Here is a 16073-nt window from a genome sequence, read left to right on the forward strand (position 1 = left end):
AAAAATATAGCAAGGTAGCAAGGACTTGAAATGTAGAGCTCGTTTCCCAGTGCAACAGCTAAAGTTTTGTTGATTTGCATCTTCTTCGAGTATTCCCGAGATGTCTTAAATTGCTTTTTCTTGATATGTCATCAAGTACTGGCTCGTGCCATATTGTTGCTTTTATAGTAACTGGAAGTTTAAATGTTTATGATGTGCTCATCAGAACACGCCCCAGATTACATTGCATTAAGCTCTCACCAAGGTGAGCAGTTGCAAATGTTGGCCACACGGGATAAACAGTGCTTGTTTACTTTTAGGTCTTTGTTGTGTTTGTTCCCTAAGAGGTTTTTCTGTTAAGGTTTTTTTTTTTAAATGTCTGGAAAAAAACTTACTGAAACACTTTGATTATGAGGAATTTTTAGATACAATGCATAAGTTCTGTTTGGTGGTTTTTAAAGAGAAGCTTTGAATAGTTTCTTTAGTACTTAGGCTGGTTTTAATGGTAGTCTAGTGGCTTGCATGAGTTAACACTAGATGTCACTGTCGCTGCATGCTTAATTACTTTTAACTTCAGGATCTGATTTGGCCCAGTGGTCTTCCTCTGGATGAACTAGAGATAAATCAAGCTCCATTCCTCTCCTACCTAAAAAAGTGGATGATCGCACTTTTAATTTCAGTTTTAATCTGTTGTTTATTAAAATATGTATTCTTGGCAGTTCCTGTTGTGGTTCAGCAGTAATGAATCCAACCGATAACCATGAAGATGCTGGTTTGATCCTTGGCCTCACTTAGTGGGTTAAGGATCTGGCATTGCCATGAGCTGTGGTGGAGGTCACAGACGCAGCTTGGATCTGGCATGGCTGTGGCTGTGGTGTAAGCCAGCAGTCGCAGCTCTGATTCAACCCCTACCCTGGGATCTTCCATGCGCCACATTTGCAGCCCTAAAAAGCATATATATATATATATATATATATTCTTATGATGGAACTAGGTCTTAGGAATTAGAAAATATCATGAAATAATTTTGTAATACACTATAAGTAATTCTGGTGAAACCTTCTGGTAGTTCTGAATTGTCATTTAAATTGCTACATATCACCCTATAAAATTCAATAAATATTTAAATGGAAAGCAGTTGGCTATAAATGTGTGAATCCCTTGAGTATATTAAGGAAAGGCTAGAGAAGTTTTTTTTTTTTTCAGCTGAGTTGTATTTTTCATAACGATCACATTATTCCTTTGAAAGGATGATTAGTAAAAAGATGATTTTTACTATTTAGCTGATTCCTAAATAAATTCTTCCTGTCACTAGGTTGAAATCGCTGATATGTGTTTCTTTTTAGGTTTGTTTATTTTGTTAATAATTCAGTTGTGCTAAGGTTTAAAACAGTTTGGTCATATTATAATGTAAGGCCATGATAAGTAGTGTAAATAAAATACGGTATGAGGTTTATCAAGCAAGTGAAATTGATGTTTAAAGCTGAATTCAAAAAATGAAGAAATGCTTTTTTTCTCTTTTACTTTTTATGAAGAGAATGATTCTTGGATGTGTATACAAGTTTTACTATGTACAGGAGAAAATGATCAGATTCATTTTGCATAGGTTACATCTGAAACAGGGTGGAAGAGTAGCACATAAAAGCACATAGTCCTAGTCTCTTTGCCACAGCATGCTTATGGCAACCCCATTATAACTTCATTCCTCTCAAATAAGGAAGGTTACAAAATATATAGCTTTCCTAGAAAGAGGGAAATGGAATAGTCACGTAATTGTTTTGAGTAAAAGCTAAAAAGTGAAATGAAGGCATTAAGAAGTTAATTTTTTAATGTGATGAGCATCTTTGGTAAGAGTTTTTATTTCAGTAATCTGAAGGTTGGTATATCTCATTACATAGACAATGCTTTTATTCTCTGTTTAATCCTTAAAGGGTATATTTCTTGGCAGCATCCACTGGATTTGCTTTGCGAAACTTTGAGTGTCTTACACTTGCCATTATTTGTTATGGTTCTTTTAGCTGTAGTTTATTTAATTATGCCACTTTTGGTCAAAATGTTTATATACCTGTCCCCTACAATATTAACTCCCTGAGGGTGGAGCCTTTTCCTTCTAGTCTGTGTATATATGGTGGGCACTGTAAGAATGCTAGTGATAATGATGCCTTGTTGACTGGTTCCTCAACCACTGAATAACTAAACTCAGCTGATGACACCGCCTAGGTCAGTGGAGTCTACGTTCACAGCCACAGATGGTTCTGCACACAGTCTTGCAAATATGTGCTCTTGATCAGAAGGGAACTAGACATAAAAAGAACATCTGCCTTTCCCATCTAGTGGGGGAGAAAAAGGTCTATCTTGGAGTAAACAGACTTGGTTTCTAAGCATTTTGCTGCCCCTGGAGATGACCTTAATAGACTCCCTTATCCGCTCTGCTCTTCAATTTCTCCATCTATAGAACAGGAATAATAAGATCTGTTCTGTACTAAGAGGGCTATAGGGAGGATAAAACAAAGTTTTAACAGTTCATTTTCCTGAAAAATATTGGAAGTCCTGTGCCATTAGAGATACATAGTTTGCTTTTTCTGTTACCACTTCTAGTATTTTACCCATCCCATTGTCTTACAGTTACACTGTGCTTTTGGAGTACTGGGTCAGTATCTTATCCTTTCTTTTTTACACCTGGTGCCTAGCATAGTGTCTGGCATGTAATGGGCAAACAGAATACTTGCTTAATGAAGAAGCAAATTTTGTTACTAGAGGAGGAGAGATAAGAACTCTGGTTTCTGTTTTGTTGCCATATAGCCACAATAACCAGCTGAGACAAGTTAACCTCTCTGGCTTTGGCTTTCTCCTCTAAGAGACTTGGACTATCCTTGAGGTCTTATATTTCTATAAAATACTAAGCGAAGGCTTTCTGTAATTGTTACTAGAATTGTGAGTTTGGTAAACTGCTATTTTCCCAGTGCCTAGAACAGTGCCTGCTTGGTAGTAGAGACAAGAAGTTCCCTTTTCACATATAAAGAAAGGAGCAGGGGTTCTGCACCCCTACTTAAAAGTGCGTACGGTACACTCATAGTGATTGAACTCTAGAGTGCATTAGTCTTGTTCCAGATGTGTCTTTGGGATTATGAAGAATGAGAAAACATACATTTCACTTGTTTGTTTTCAATAATGTTATTACATTGTCTTTTCCTAAAGCTCCTCTCCTTTTTTTTTTTTTTTTTTTCCCCTGACTGGCTTGGTATGACAGAATGAATAATGGATCCTTTGTAGGGTCAGAAGCTGCATAGCTCTGTGATCTGAGGAGTGTGCTGGGCTTCCCTAGATAGCCTTCCTCTGCAGTGGGAGTGGGCGCACCTTGCGCACCTTGCTAGTTCCTCTTTCCTTTCAGATGGGAGCTAAACCAATGTGATCTTTCACTCTAGATCTTTCCCATCAGCCCCAGTCTAGTCCAGCCCCTGCTTATAGACAGATTTTGTTCTAGTCCCAGGTAAGCGACAGGTAACAGTATATAGATAGTCTGAAAAGCTTTATTGTAGACTTTGTTAAAGCTTTGTGCAGGTGCTCAATGTACAGAGTGTTCTTTTGCTCTTGCTTGCTCTTCATTTTAAATCAGTCAGTCAACCGGTAAGAATTTGTAAGCATTTGCCTTGAACTCATTATTGACACAGTAGAGGAGTACATGAAAAATATAAAACTTGGACCTTGCTCAAGGAGCTTACCTTTTAGCTGAGGAAGCAAGAATCATTATTTGTGAAGCAGGTAGAAATAGAAGACAATATATACTATTCAGCTGCACAATATGGTATGAGTAATGGATGCAGAAGAAATTCATCAGTGGGAGAGTTGAGTGGAGTGCTTGAAGGGAACGGTATTTCTTATAAAGCTTTGGGGATGAGTAGATTTGGGGTACATGGAAACAGGTAGGTTAAAAAAGAGGAACAAAAGAATAATAATCTAGTTTTCATTGACAGACTAGTACAATCTCTATTCTGTCTTGTTAGCCAGAGCTCATATTCAAATTAATAGTTTAGGATGGTTTAGTACAATTTAAGAGGAAAATGTTTATAAAAGCATCACTGGGTCCAAATAAAATTATTTCTAATGACTGTGTTAGGAGATGTTAAATTGTATTTGTTTTGTTTTCCTGGGTATAAATAACAGAGAATTGTTTTAATTATTTCTCTTAACATCTTAGTGCTGTGGTTCTGGAAGGATCCTCCAAGGGACATCTAGTCTAGTCCAGCCCCTGCTTATAGACAGATTTTGAAGCAATTTCCAGACAGACTGGCTTCTCTCCTGTTTTTCATGTTTTCTAGGAAAAGAGATTCCACAAGTTTTTGTGGTTACCCACTCCATTGTTTAGGAAAGAATTGGATTCTTGAAGCTAAAATTGAGAGCTGTAGGGCAACGAGGTTTTTATGTTAGAGAATGTAATTATTAGAATTCAGAATAGCTTATTTGCTTTGAACTACATAGTAGTTTGTAGCAGTTGCCTATTTGGCCAGACTGAAGATCAGAATTTTCTTTTGACTGTGGCCAGGATAATCTTAACATCCTCAGCCCCGAAGTATTCTCGTTTCCTCCATTTAACAAGAATTTATATTGCATTTTCACTCTTTGCCAGGCCTTCTGCTGGGCACTGAGATCCAAGGATGAAATAGACATACTCCTGGCCCCAGGGAAACCAATGGTCTGATGAAGAATATATCAGTTATCTACTGCACTGAAGTTTCTGTTCCACACATGTAAAAGGGAGACGTTGTGGAAGGGGGAAGCATATCCTTAGTGTCTGTTTGCGTGCTTGGTACGTGCCAAACCCTTCATGGGTGTCAAATTTAGGCTTCATCACAGCCCTGCAGCATGAGTAGAGCCATCCTAATTTTATAGAGGAGTAAATCAAGGTTGGTGAGATCACGTGGTCCGCCCGATGTCGTACAGCCAGAAAGAGGCAGAACTAGAACCCAAATCCAGCTGCATCTGTAGAGCACATGCGGATTTGCTCACCCAATACACACAGCTCCTGATGAGCGGTGAGTCACTGTTTTGAGTCTGGCTTTAGATTTTACATTGTGAGACTGTGGGAAATGAGGCACTTGACCCAATGTCTCATTGTGGACTGGGACTCAAACAACTCCCATGTGGCAGGTTGATTTTAAGACCCTTTAATTATCCCAGTAGGAGATTATTGTGGCAAGTAAGACATTTATCTCTGTAAAACTTGTATTTCATGGTAGTTTGATGCTCGAGGGAGAGGATATTGGGGTTTTGTGATCATCTTTGTCTATGGTATGCTGTCTTTCAGCCTGAACCTAAAGTTTTTCCAAACCACTGCTTATATTTTTCATTCATATATTTAATAAACATTATAGTAATAACCACTATTATATTATATTTCATTTATTACAGTTTAGTGTATTTTATAGTTTTTATATTTGAGTGCACCTAAGAAGCCATCTAGTTCCATTCTCATTCAGCAGATGTGAAAATTGAGGTGCTCAAGGTCACATAGCTAGTGCTGGAAATAAAGTTAATGGGTACTTTTAACTCACAGCAAGCCTAGCTAGAACATTTAACAAATTTAGCTGATTTTAACAACAATAACCCTAGTTTTGATTCAAATAATTTGAAATTAAGCTAAGAGCCCCAGTGTTTTGATATGGTCTAGAGGTACCATTCATACATTTTCCACAGTTGTTTCTAGAACATTCAATCTGGTTCTTTAGGCAAAGTTGGTAAGTGCGTGTTTTTTGAGACTGAGAAATGAGTACAGGTCTTATGTAACCCTTGTGGAGAAGTTCTTAAAATCAGAATGAAGTCTATTCTGACACTTTGGCCTACTGGAGAGTTTCATGTTTCAAGTTTTTTGTTCATTCTTAGGTTCATGGATCACAGGTAGGAAAAACCACAAATAAAAATTTTCACCAAAAAGAAGCTCTTAAAAAGAAATATGTTGATGAACTTGAAGTGGGAATTAGTCATTGTGTTCTTAAATATTGACTCTTGCATGGACCAAGTAATCTTTGTTCCTAAGTACTGCCTCAGGCCATTGCCTTCTTTAATAACTAAGGTATTGTTGCTTTAGTTTGAGCATGTTCTATGGAATTTTGGCAATGCATGCATCCTCTTTCTGCATCTTAGTAAAAGCATGAGTAAATATTTTTTCTTAGCTTTGGTATTTTTGTAGCTTACATTTTATATGAACCAGACTGATATAATGTAATACCAGGATTACATAATTTAGGACATCAGGATTGCTTCCAGGACTATGAGATAGAGTTTTCATTTATCAGGGGTTTTACATCAGTATTCGTTGCTTGTTCAGTACCTGTGGAGAAATACCACAGAGATGTTTTCCAAGTGAAAAAATGGAGTCAAAGAGGTTAAAACCTGAGGGAACAGTTTCTTTAGAACTTAGATAATATTTCTTCTTTATTCAGAACTTGGTCCTTATAACTCTTGATCTTAGTAATGTGTGGTAGAAATTACAGGCATTTTCAACTATTCTTATTATACACTAAACTTTTAATAAAATATAATCAATGAAGTTTTTTATTTTTTTATTTGTATTCTTATTTTTTTTTTTTTTTCGTCTTTTTGCCTTTTCTTGAGCTGCTCCCGCAGCATATGGAGGTTCCCAGGCTAGGGGTTGAATCGGAGCTGGAGCCACCGGCCTACGCCAGAGCCACAGCAACGCGGGATCCGAGCCGCGTCTGCGACCTACACCACAGCTCACGCCGGATCGTTAACCCACTGAGCAAGGGCAGGGACCGAACCCGCAACCTCATGGTTCCTAGTCGGATTCATTAACCACTGCGCCATGATGGAAACTCCCAATAAAGTTTTTTTTATTGAATGCTTATTATATACCTTGCCACTCTAATATGTACGGAAGTAATTTATGACACGGTCTTGGATTTCAAGGAGTTTATCATTTACTGAGAGAGAAGACCAAAATGTGAACTAGTTTAGGAAAAATGAGTATCAGACTCTCTGATGCTGTCAGGGGATGCGGGTGTCAGAGGAGATGAGGTAAAGCTCTATGCAAGAGTTAGTGCTGAATTTGGATTTGAAAAGATGGATAGGATTTGAGTATGTAGAGAAGAGGATGTTACATATAAGGTTACATATACCGAGTTGGAACACATGTTGTATATGTCTGAGAAAGTTAGAAGATAAAACCAGACCAGGACTGAAAGCACATGATAAAAATATTCATTCATTCGTTTATTCCTAGAGCAAGAATTCTATGACCACCTATTCTATGTAAGCACTGAACCAGGTTCTGGGGTTATATCAGCCAGTGAAATAGACACGCCAAGCAATAAGTTCCTACTGTACAGCACAGGGAACTATTTCCAGTCTCTTGGGATAGACCATGATGGAAGATATATAGGAAAGGAAATGTGTATATATGTATGATTGGGTCAGTTTGCTGTGTAGCAGAAATTGGCACAATGTTGTAAATCAACTATACTTTAAGTTTTTAAAAAGAAAAAACAAACAAAAAACAGATATGCCAAGGAGACTAGTTTGAATTTTAAATGACATGAAGAATCATTTGGAAGTTTTTTGTTTTGGAGTATTCCATGATAAAGGCATCATTTTAGGAATCAGTGGAGAAGTGATTGCATTCTGTAGCCCCAGCTGGTAGAGAATATTGGAGAATATGATGCAAGACTCTGGAAGAAAGTTACTTAGGAATAATTTGTACTCTCTGTAGATTATTAAAGTGTGGTTCCAATTTGGTGTGTGTGTGGTTTTTTGGGTTTTTTTTTAGCATTTATTCTTTTTGTTGCTTCTAAATTGGGTAGTAGCTGTATTAGAGGGGAATATTCCTCTACAAGGGCAGATAGGTAGGGGGAACAGAACAGTTACCAGCTTTGAAATATAATAGGTAAGTTAGGATCTATTAGTATGGCCGGTTCTATATGTCTTGATAGGAAATTAAGCAGCATACCCTGTTATTGTTCTTCATCTTCCAAATAATAGCTCCATTTGTTAATATTTAAACAGAGGCTTGAAATATTTCAGACTTGAAGCAGTTAGAATGCTTTTGGCAGAGTTTCCATCGTTGTTCAGTGGTAATGAACCCGCCTAGTACCTATGAGGATGCAGGTTCAATCCCTGGCCCTGATCAGTGGATAAGGATCTGGCATTGCTGTGAGCTGTGGTGAAGGTTGTAGATGAAGCTCAGATCCCTTGTTGCTGTGGTTGTGGTGTAGGCCAGCAGCTGTAGCTTCTCTGATTCAGCCCTAGCCTGGGAACTTCCACATGCTGCAGGTGTGGCCCTAAAAAGCAAAAAAAAAGGAGTTCCCGTCGTGGCGCAGTGGTTGGCGAATCCAACTAGGAACCATGAGGTTGCAGGTTCGATCCCTGCCCTTGCTCAGTGGGTTAATGATCCGGCGTTGCCGTGAGCTGTGGTGTAGGTCGCAGATGTGGCTCGGATCCCGCGTTGCTGTGGCTCTGGCGTAGGCCGGCGGCTACAGCTCCGATTGGACCCCTAGCCTGGGAATCTCCATATGCCGCAAGAGCGGCCCAAGATATGGCAAAAAGACAAAAAAAAAAAAAAAAAAAAAAAAATGCTTTTGGCTGCAAGTAGTGGAAAACCCAAATCAAAATGTAAACAATAAGGAAAAGTTATTATCTCACATATAACCAAGAATTTTTAAGGGAGATTGATTCATTTCAGGTTGCTGACACCATCAAATACCCACGTTCTTTGAATTTCTTACTATGCCATCCTTGATGTGAAGGCATTGGCCCAGGCAGACTTCCTGCATGGTTTCAAAATGGCTGTGGTTCTAGCCATCACATCTAGATGTTGCAGATGCAATATTCAGTGGCCTTCTGCATCCCTATTTCTTTTTAAGAATGACAACATCACCTCCTGTACATGTTCCCATGCTTTCAATTCCGCACTCTCCAGACTTTCCTTCACAGCTTTTTGGCAGAATCAACAACTTAGTATGCCCCAACTTATCCCTAAGGAGGGAAATGGATCCACCCTAGTTCGTTTAGACTAATTAGGATTCTCCAGTTGGGTCTGGGGTTGTTTCCAGCCCTCCCTGAAACGTGGGTGAATACTCAGAGAAGGGTGAATACCCAACCAAAGTCAAATACTGTTAAAAGGAAGGATGGGATGAGGGAATGGATTTTTATTAGGTGACTAATGATGTCTGCTGCTACATTCTTCTAGGCTATCTCAAAAGCTTTGAAAATGTTTTCGTTTCATTAGGGAGATAAATAATATATGTAGTATTTTAGCCTATTAGGAAAGTTTTCCCCCCTTCATTTATGCAGTTCCTGCATATAATTTTTTTAAAGTATGAAGTAGTAAAACTGTCTGGGTATGTGGTTCCATGTAATTAACTCCTGTAAGCAAGCCTAGATTATAAAAATTACGCTCAGGAACAAAGTTTTATCGTCACACATGAAAAAAAAAGTTTTGTCGAGCTTTAAAATAGAGATTCTGAATAAAATACAATAAATTTCTAAGTCACAGAATGCCCCTCTGCAATATGAACTATCTCCCTGATTCATAGCTAATCTCTAACAAGCTAACAGAATGTTAACAGTGTTTTTTATTATAAACTCTAATTCACTTTGGAATTTGATCCATATATTATAACATTTATTTTGTTATTGTAAGGCCAAATAGTGTGAAATCAAATAATCTTTCTAAATTTATTGGAATTGGTACTTGTTTTTATTTATGAACTAAAAGTCCCTATTCTGTTTAAATTGAGCATAGTATTTTGATATGACCATTTTGGCCTCTGAATTCAAATCAGGCCAGTTGTCTTGAACAATCTCTCTTTCTCTCTCTGCCGGGTTTCTTTCTTTTCTATCCACCAGACTTACATTTTGTTCTGTACAAACTGCCTGCCTCTATAGAAGTGGAACATGAAGCTGTCTGGGTCAGGGCACACCAGCCCAGCTCAACAAAAGATGGGGTCAGACTGGCTACGTTTGACAAGGATCAGTAATTCTGATCAAGTTGCTGAATCTTAGAGGTCTAGAATTTTCTACTCTATAAGCACAGTCCTAGAGGCCATCCATTGCTCCTAATACATCGTTGTCTTTCTTCTGTTTATCTCTGTAACCACTCAAGTTATGAACAACTGATTTAGATACAGGCAAATGGTCAATTACACACTTCCTCCCTTTAATTCTCTTGGTCCCCTCTTTCACTCCCTGCAATCAAAGCCCTCCTAGGCCATTGGTTTCATTTGTATAATTGGTGGCCTGTTTAGACGGTCCAACATTTTTTTTTTCCTTCATCATTTATTCAACAAACACAATTACTACATTCAAGGCTCTGACACTGAGGGGAGTGTAGACATTTATAAAATATGGTCTATGTGTTGAAGAATAGTGGAGGAGGAGAGATAAGACTTGAACTCAACTGTAATGCAAGATGGAAAGCCAGGAGTTCTGTCAGCACCTTTCCCCTCCTTCAGGGGAGGAGCCTGCAGGCGCCCCTCCTCCCACTTCCTCACTTCCCTGCCTCTGCTTAAGTGCACCTCTGTGGAGCTCACACCTTCAAACACTCATCCTTTGTAAACCCCTCCTTCTTCCCACCCCAGTTCTTCAACCATGCAGGTGAGAATATCTCACATGACCATGTCTTCGTCTTGCCTTTGTTCTATCTGTGTGACGAGCAGTGATTCAGATCATGACTGATAACTCGAGAGCAGTGTTTGTGATATGGCTCCCCTATCTATTTGGAGTTGAAATTCTCTTTACTGAAAACACAATGCCACTGGTCTCTAAAGGTGGTGAACGCCCACTTTTTCCCAGAAACACGACTGGTCATCATCTCTGTCACCTTTCTGCTTTTAATTAAGCCAACCTAATTTTCCTTATGCTTCAACCTTTCAGGGAAATAAGAGAGGATTTCTCTTTCAGTGGTGTTCCATTGCTTTAATTAGTTCCTAATACTGCAGGAATGTAGGTTTTAATTTTTATCATTGTAAAAGTATAATGTTTCAGTGGGGAAATAAATATATTTCTCTGGGCTACCTGCAGTACCACCATTTATAATATTTATGTCTTTGGAAAATGTATTTCAATTGCCAGATGATCATTTATAAGTATGGACTTTCTACAGATGGACTTAGCATTCTTAAGTTCTTGCCTCTTCGTTTCCTTCCTGTTTTCAGCCTTCAAAATTGTGCTGCCATGTACTACCAAACTGGTTGGTCCGACCATGAAGATTGAATTCCCAGGGATTCATGTCCTTTTCTGTGGAGGTTTCTTTCTCTGGAAATCTCTTCCTGTCCTTTCCCCCCATTAAATTGAAATGTAATGTTTTTTCTTGGTTTGTGTATAATATCACTCTTTTTAGCATTTTAAAGTAACGTTCCTTGTGATGGACAAATCATAGTTTATGTAATTATTCTTTTACTATGAAATATTTAGTTTTCCCCTAGTTTTTAAAATATTTTGAATAATGGTGTGTTATCTTTATGAAGTTTTAATATGTAGGGTTACTGCTTGTAGATAGATTCTTCTAGGTGTGATTTCTTGGCAACAGAGTTTATAACTAGTCTTCTATTCTTTTTATATATTGTCTGATTTCTTAAAAATTAGTCTTCTTGAAAAACAGTTTCCCCCATCACCGTCTTTCTCAGGAATTTCCGTTAGTTCTCTGTTGCCCATGGTCTGAGGTCTGTACCCCTTTAATTGGCCTTTGCCCTTTTTATTAAACCTTTTTCCTCCTTGTTTTAACCACCTGCCTACTGTGGAGCATTTATAGCCCATCTTATTTTTCCACACAATAAAAAGTGGCACAGGGAATATCCTCACACATTTTAGCTTTGCCCATGTTTTTTGGTGTTATTTCTCTATGATAAATTAACAGAAATGGAAGCACAGGGTTAAAAACACTAACATTCCATGAAACTGATGGCCAGACTTCTTTTAAATACGATATCAATTTACAAATTTGCCAGCACATATAATCTTTCTGGTGGTGGGTATTATTCTTTTTTAAATGCAAGTTTAAGAGAATGTGAGGGGGGAAATTACCATACTGTTTCAATTTATATTGCTTTTATTACTAATAAGGTGGCACATTTGCCCACATTATTTGTTGGTTAATTGTATTTTCTTCAGCTTAGCTTTCAAGGCCCTGTATAATTTGAATTTGCCCTTTCACCTTATCTCTTATTAGTCAAACTCCAAATATTTATTGAACTTTTACCGACTACCAAGAAATACTCATACTCTAATCAAGCTAATCTCCCTACCATTCCTTTGAATGTTCTAATTTTCCCTTGTGTTGCTTTCGTTCATGCTTTTTCTGCTCCTAAAAAGCTTGTTCCCTCTCTTCTACTTACAGTAGGCTGATTTTTCCCATCCTTTGAAGTTCAGCCTGAGTCTTTTTTCCTCTGGAAAGTTTTCCCTCACCTGACTGTGGCTTCCTTGAGAGCAGGGCCTGTGTCTGATGCTCCTTTTTGCCCTAGTACCTTGGAAGGCATCGCCTACACGGGAGGCAAAGAAGTGATCTATTGATGTTGCTAAGAAAATGCATGTTGAGTGAGGCCGACCTAGCTTCAGCTTTTGCCTCTGACTTTGGCCAAGTTTAGTCCCTTGCGCCTCGGTTTCTTTATGTCAGCCTCATCACAGGCTGGGGATGTGAGGAGTCAGTGTGGTGATGCTTATAAAGGACCTGGGGCAGTGATGCTGGGTATACAGGAGGCTGTCTCAGCGAGAATTGTTTTTAGATTCATCGAACGAATAAAGTGGTCATCCCAGCACTCACTGATCTCACGGGGCTCCCTGTCCTCAGGAGACTCTTCCTGGTGTGCTCCAGACGATGTGCGCTGTCTCTTTCTGGTGTTAGTATTGCTTCCCGTGTGAATTAGTCAGGTACTCTCAAATCAATTCCAAGTTCTTAAGGGGAGGGATTGTGTTTCAGTTGTATGGCCTAAAGCACTGTGTAAAGACTGGTAGATTAAGGTAGTTGCATCGCTTTGGTAGCAGTGAAAAAGAGAGCAAAGCAGTGTTGAAGACCTTGTTTTCCATTTTTCACTGAAACCTTCCCTGGACTTTTGCTCGGAGAAACTACTTTCTTCTAGGGCCTTTAAGAAATGTTTCATTTTGCTGCTTGTTCAGCAAGTGGAGTTCGTTATTCAGTAGAAGATGGTAAAAATATCCAAATAACACCACTGGATTTCACTTTTCCATATACTGTTTCAAAGTGTTGTAGTCATTAATATTTGTGAGAAACCTATGGTTAATACCACAAGAAGTCATAAACTAAACCAGATTTCCCCCCGTTTTAACTTTCACATGACTTGGCTTAACAACAGCGTTACACCCTAATTTACACCTGGGATTTCAAAAACCTTCCCCAAAAGCTGAAACAATGATTCATATTTAGTCACCATGTGACTGGGTTATTTTCATTTATTGAAAATATAAACAACAAAAAATATCCTGGCTGCAGAGCTCCATGTATTTTAACTAGTGACAGATGCTATGATCAGAATTTCTCCTTAAGTCAGGCATTTTTGACATACACCTCAAGCCTCGCAATTAAGCTTTATGCCTTTCCAAACATAACAGTTAACCAATAAACCAAAATATCAGCCTGGTCTGGCTTAGCTCAGCGGTCTTTTGATTTCTTCCAGTCTGTTTGATGTGGAGGCTTATTGAGATTTATCTACTGAGCTGTTCATAGTTTGTAGGGCTGAGAGCACTGGCTATATTATATAAGATTCCATTACTGACAGGAGAGTGTAGACAGTCCTCTACAGTGTAGATAATTTAGTCAGTTGTGCTGGTCATGGGTTTGTTGAAATTTTTAAGACTTTTGTCAAGGTTTTTTTTTTTTTTTTCTTAATTAATACTCAATGATTTTTCTTATTTCCAGTTTATAGTCTGAGCCTCAAGACAGATGTAGTTTGATTGGTTCAATTCAGAAAGAAAATTTTAAAATTTCAATAGAAATCTCAAGGTAGACTGAAAACTTTTCCACTTATTTGGACCAATGCATGAAGAAGGGAAATAAAAATAGAAGTGTACAGAAATGAAGTATAAATATTTGGTATACGGGAGTCAGATATCATCCCACTGTATTGTCTGTGATGGTAATAGCATCGGCGTACACAACTTTATAACCTAAAAGCTGCAAAAGACTGTCATGTACTACATAGTCAATAAGTATTATTGCCCATGTTCTAGAGAACACACTTGGAATTTATGTTTTACTTTGCAGCATGTCTCATATCGAATATGAAGCAGAGCTCGTATTCGGATTTAGCTATAACTCCTAATCCGCTTATTTTCCCATTATATTAAAACTTTTTGTTCTGTAATATACAATATTTCTAAAAGAAGTAAAGTCCTGCCAAACAGCTTTCCAGTGGTTTCATCACATCTTCTTTCCTAAGAAGTGGAGTAAAATTACTCATGTTTACCCTGCTGGAGGTAAGAAAATAAGATCATGTTGGAGAAGTAATAAAGCTTACTCATTCTTTCTGCCTTGTTGCCTCATGGCTCAAATGGGGGAAATACTAGCACTCGCCTCATAGGTTTTAGGGTAGATTAAGTGAATTAATACATGCAAGGCAATTAGAAAAGTGCCTGGCATAGAGTAAATAATACATTTCACTGTCATTGCCATTCATTTACTCAGCAGGGTTTGTTAATAAGCCAGGTAAAGTGCTAGGCATTGAAAGATAAGTAAGTCAAAATCTTTGCCTTTAAGGGTCTCACAATCAAGCAAACCACACACCGCATGCAAGGGGAGGTTTGGAAGTGCAGAGTAGGGATAAGTACCTGCTGCAGGAGAGGTTTCCTCTAAGAATCAGGATCTGAGCTTGAAGGATAAGTAGAAGTTAGCCAAGTAAAGAAAAACAGTAGAGAAGAAAGTGGCCAGGAGGACAGATGACAGTGGTCAAAGGTTGGTGTGCATATGTTTCTTCAATCCAGGATTTCTTTCTTTTTTAATTAAAATATAGTTGCTTTACAGTGTTCTATCAATTTCTGCTGCATGGCAAAGTGACCCAGTCATTCTTATATGTATATGTATATGTGTATATATATATATACACACACACACGCATTCTTTTTCTCATGCTGTCTTCTATCATGTTCTATCACAAGTGATTGGCCATGTTTCCCTGTGCTATTTCCCTGGACCTCACAATCCAGCATTTCTTCAAGACTTTGATATACTGATAGGCACTGTGACTCTCCAGTCACAGTATAATTACTTGTTTAAAATATTGAATTATGGAATCCTTTTTATGGAATATATTATGAAGAACTATGTTTTAAAGAACACAGGGAAACTGGATAAACTGGGTGGTGAGAAGTGAGTTCAAGTCAGTAGGCAAGGAGAATGGAGAAGGGGTATTGATTAGAGATATTAAGATGGTCAGTTTAGGAGTTCCCATCATGGCACAAGGGAAACGAATCCGACTAGGAACCATGAGGTTTCGGGTTTGATCCCTGGCCTCGCTCAGTGGGTTAAGGATCCGGCATTGCCATGAGCTGTGGTGTAGGTCGAAGACATGGCCCAAGTCTGCCATTGCTGTGGCTGTGGCGAAGGCCGACAGTTATAGCTCCCATTCAACCCCTAGCTTGGGAACCTCCATATGCTGCAGGTGCAGCCCTGAAAAGACAAAAGACAAAAACAAAAAGAAACAAACAAACAAAAAGATGGTCAGTTTAACAAGATTTGATGAAAAATGAGACCGAAGAAGAGGAGTGAGATGATGGCAGACCTTTGCTTGGGCCAGTGTCTGCAACTGATGGTGCTCCTTACAGAGGTGAAGATTTAGGAGGAGAAGCAGATGGGTGACGGATGGGAGAAAATTCTGTGTTCAGTTATCAGTTATTGTGTCTGTTTTGAGAAGCCCAAGAGCCATCCAGTGGAACATAGTCATATGCCTAAGTTCTGGGCTGGATGAAGGAGTCACTCATGGTATTTTCTGCCAGGAAAGTGCATAGAGAACCCAGATTGGTGAGGATAGACTCCTGGGGACGTCACTGTTTAAGTGACGTGTGGAGAAGTGGATCTCTCAGCAGAGATCAAGCATTTCCACAATCTGATATTCTTTGGGCCAGGCTTGTCTGCT

The 16073-nt window shown here is 38.6% G+C and overlaps 1 protein-coding gene across 1 annotated transcript in view; it reads left to right on the forward strand.

Annotated features, from left to right (window-relative positions):
* The window catches only part of THADA (THADA, armadillo repeat containing), a 324874-nt gene that overhangs the window by 100097 nt on the left and 208704 nt on the right, over window positions 1-16073 (forward strand).

Source organism: Sus scrofa, chromosome 3, assembly GCF_000003025.6.
Source record: "Sus scrofa isolate TJ Tabasco breed Duroc chromosome 3, Sscrofa11.1, whole genome shotgun sequence".
NCBI lineage: Eukaryota > Metazoa > Chordata > Mammalia > Artiodactyla > Suidae > Sus > Sus scrofa.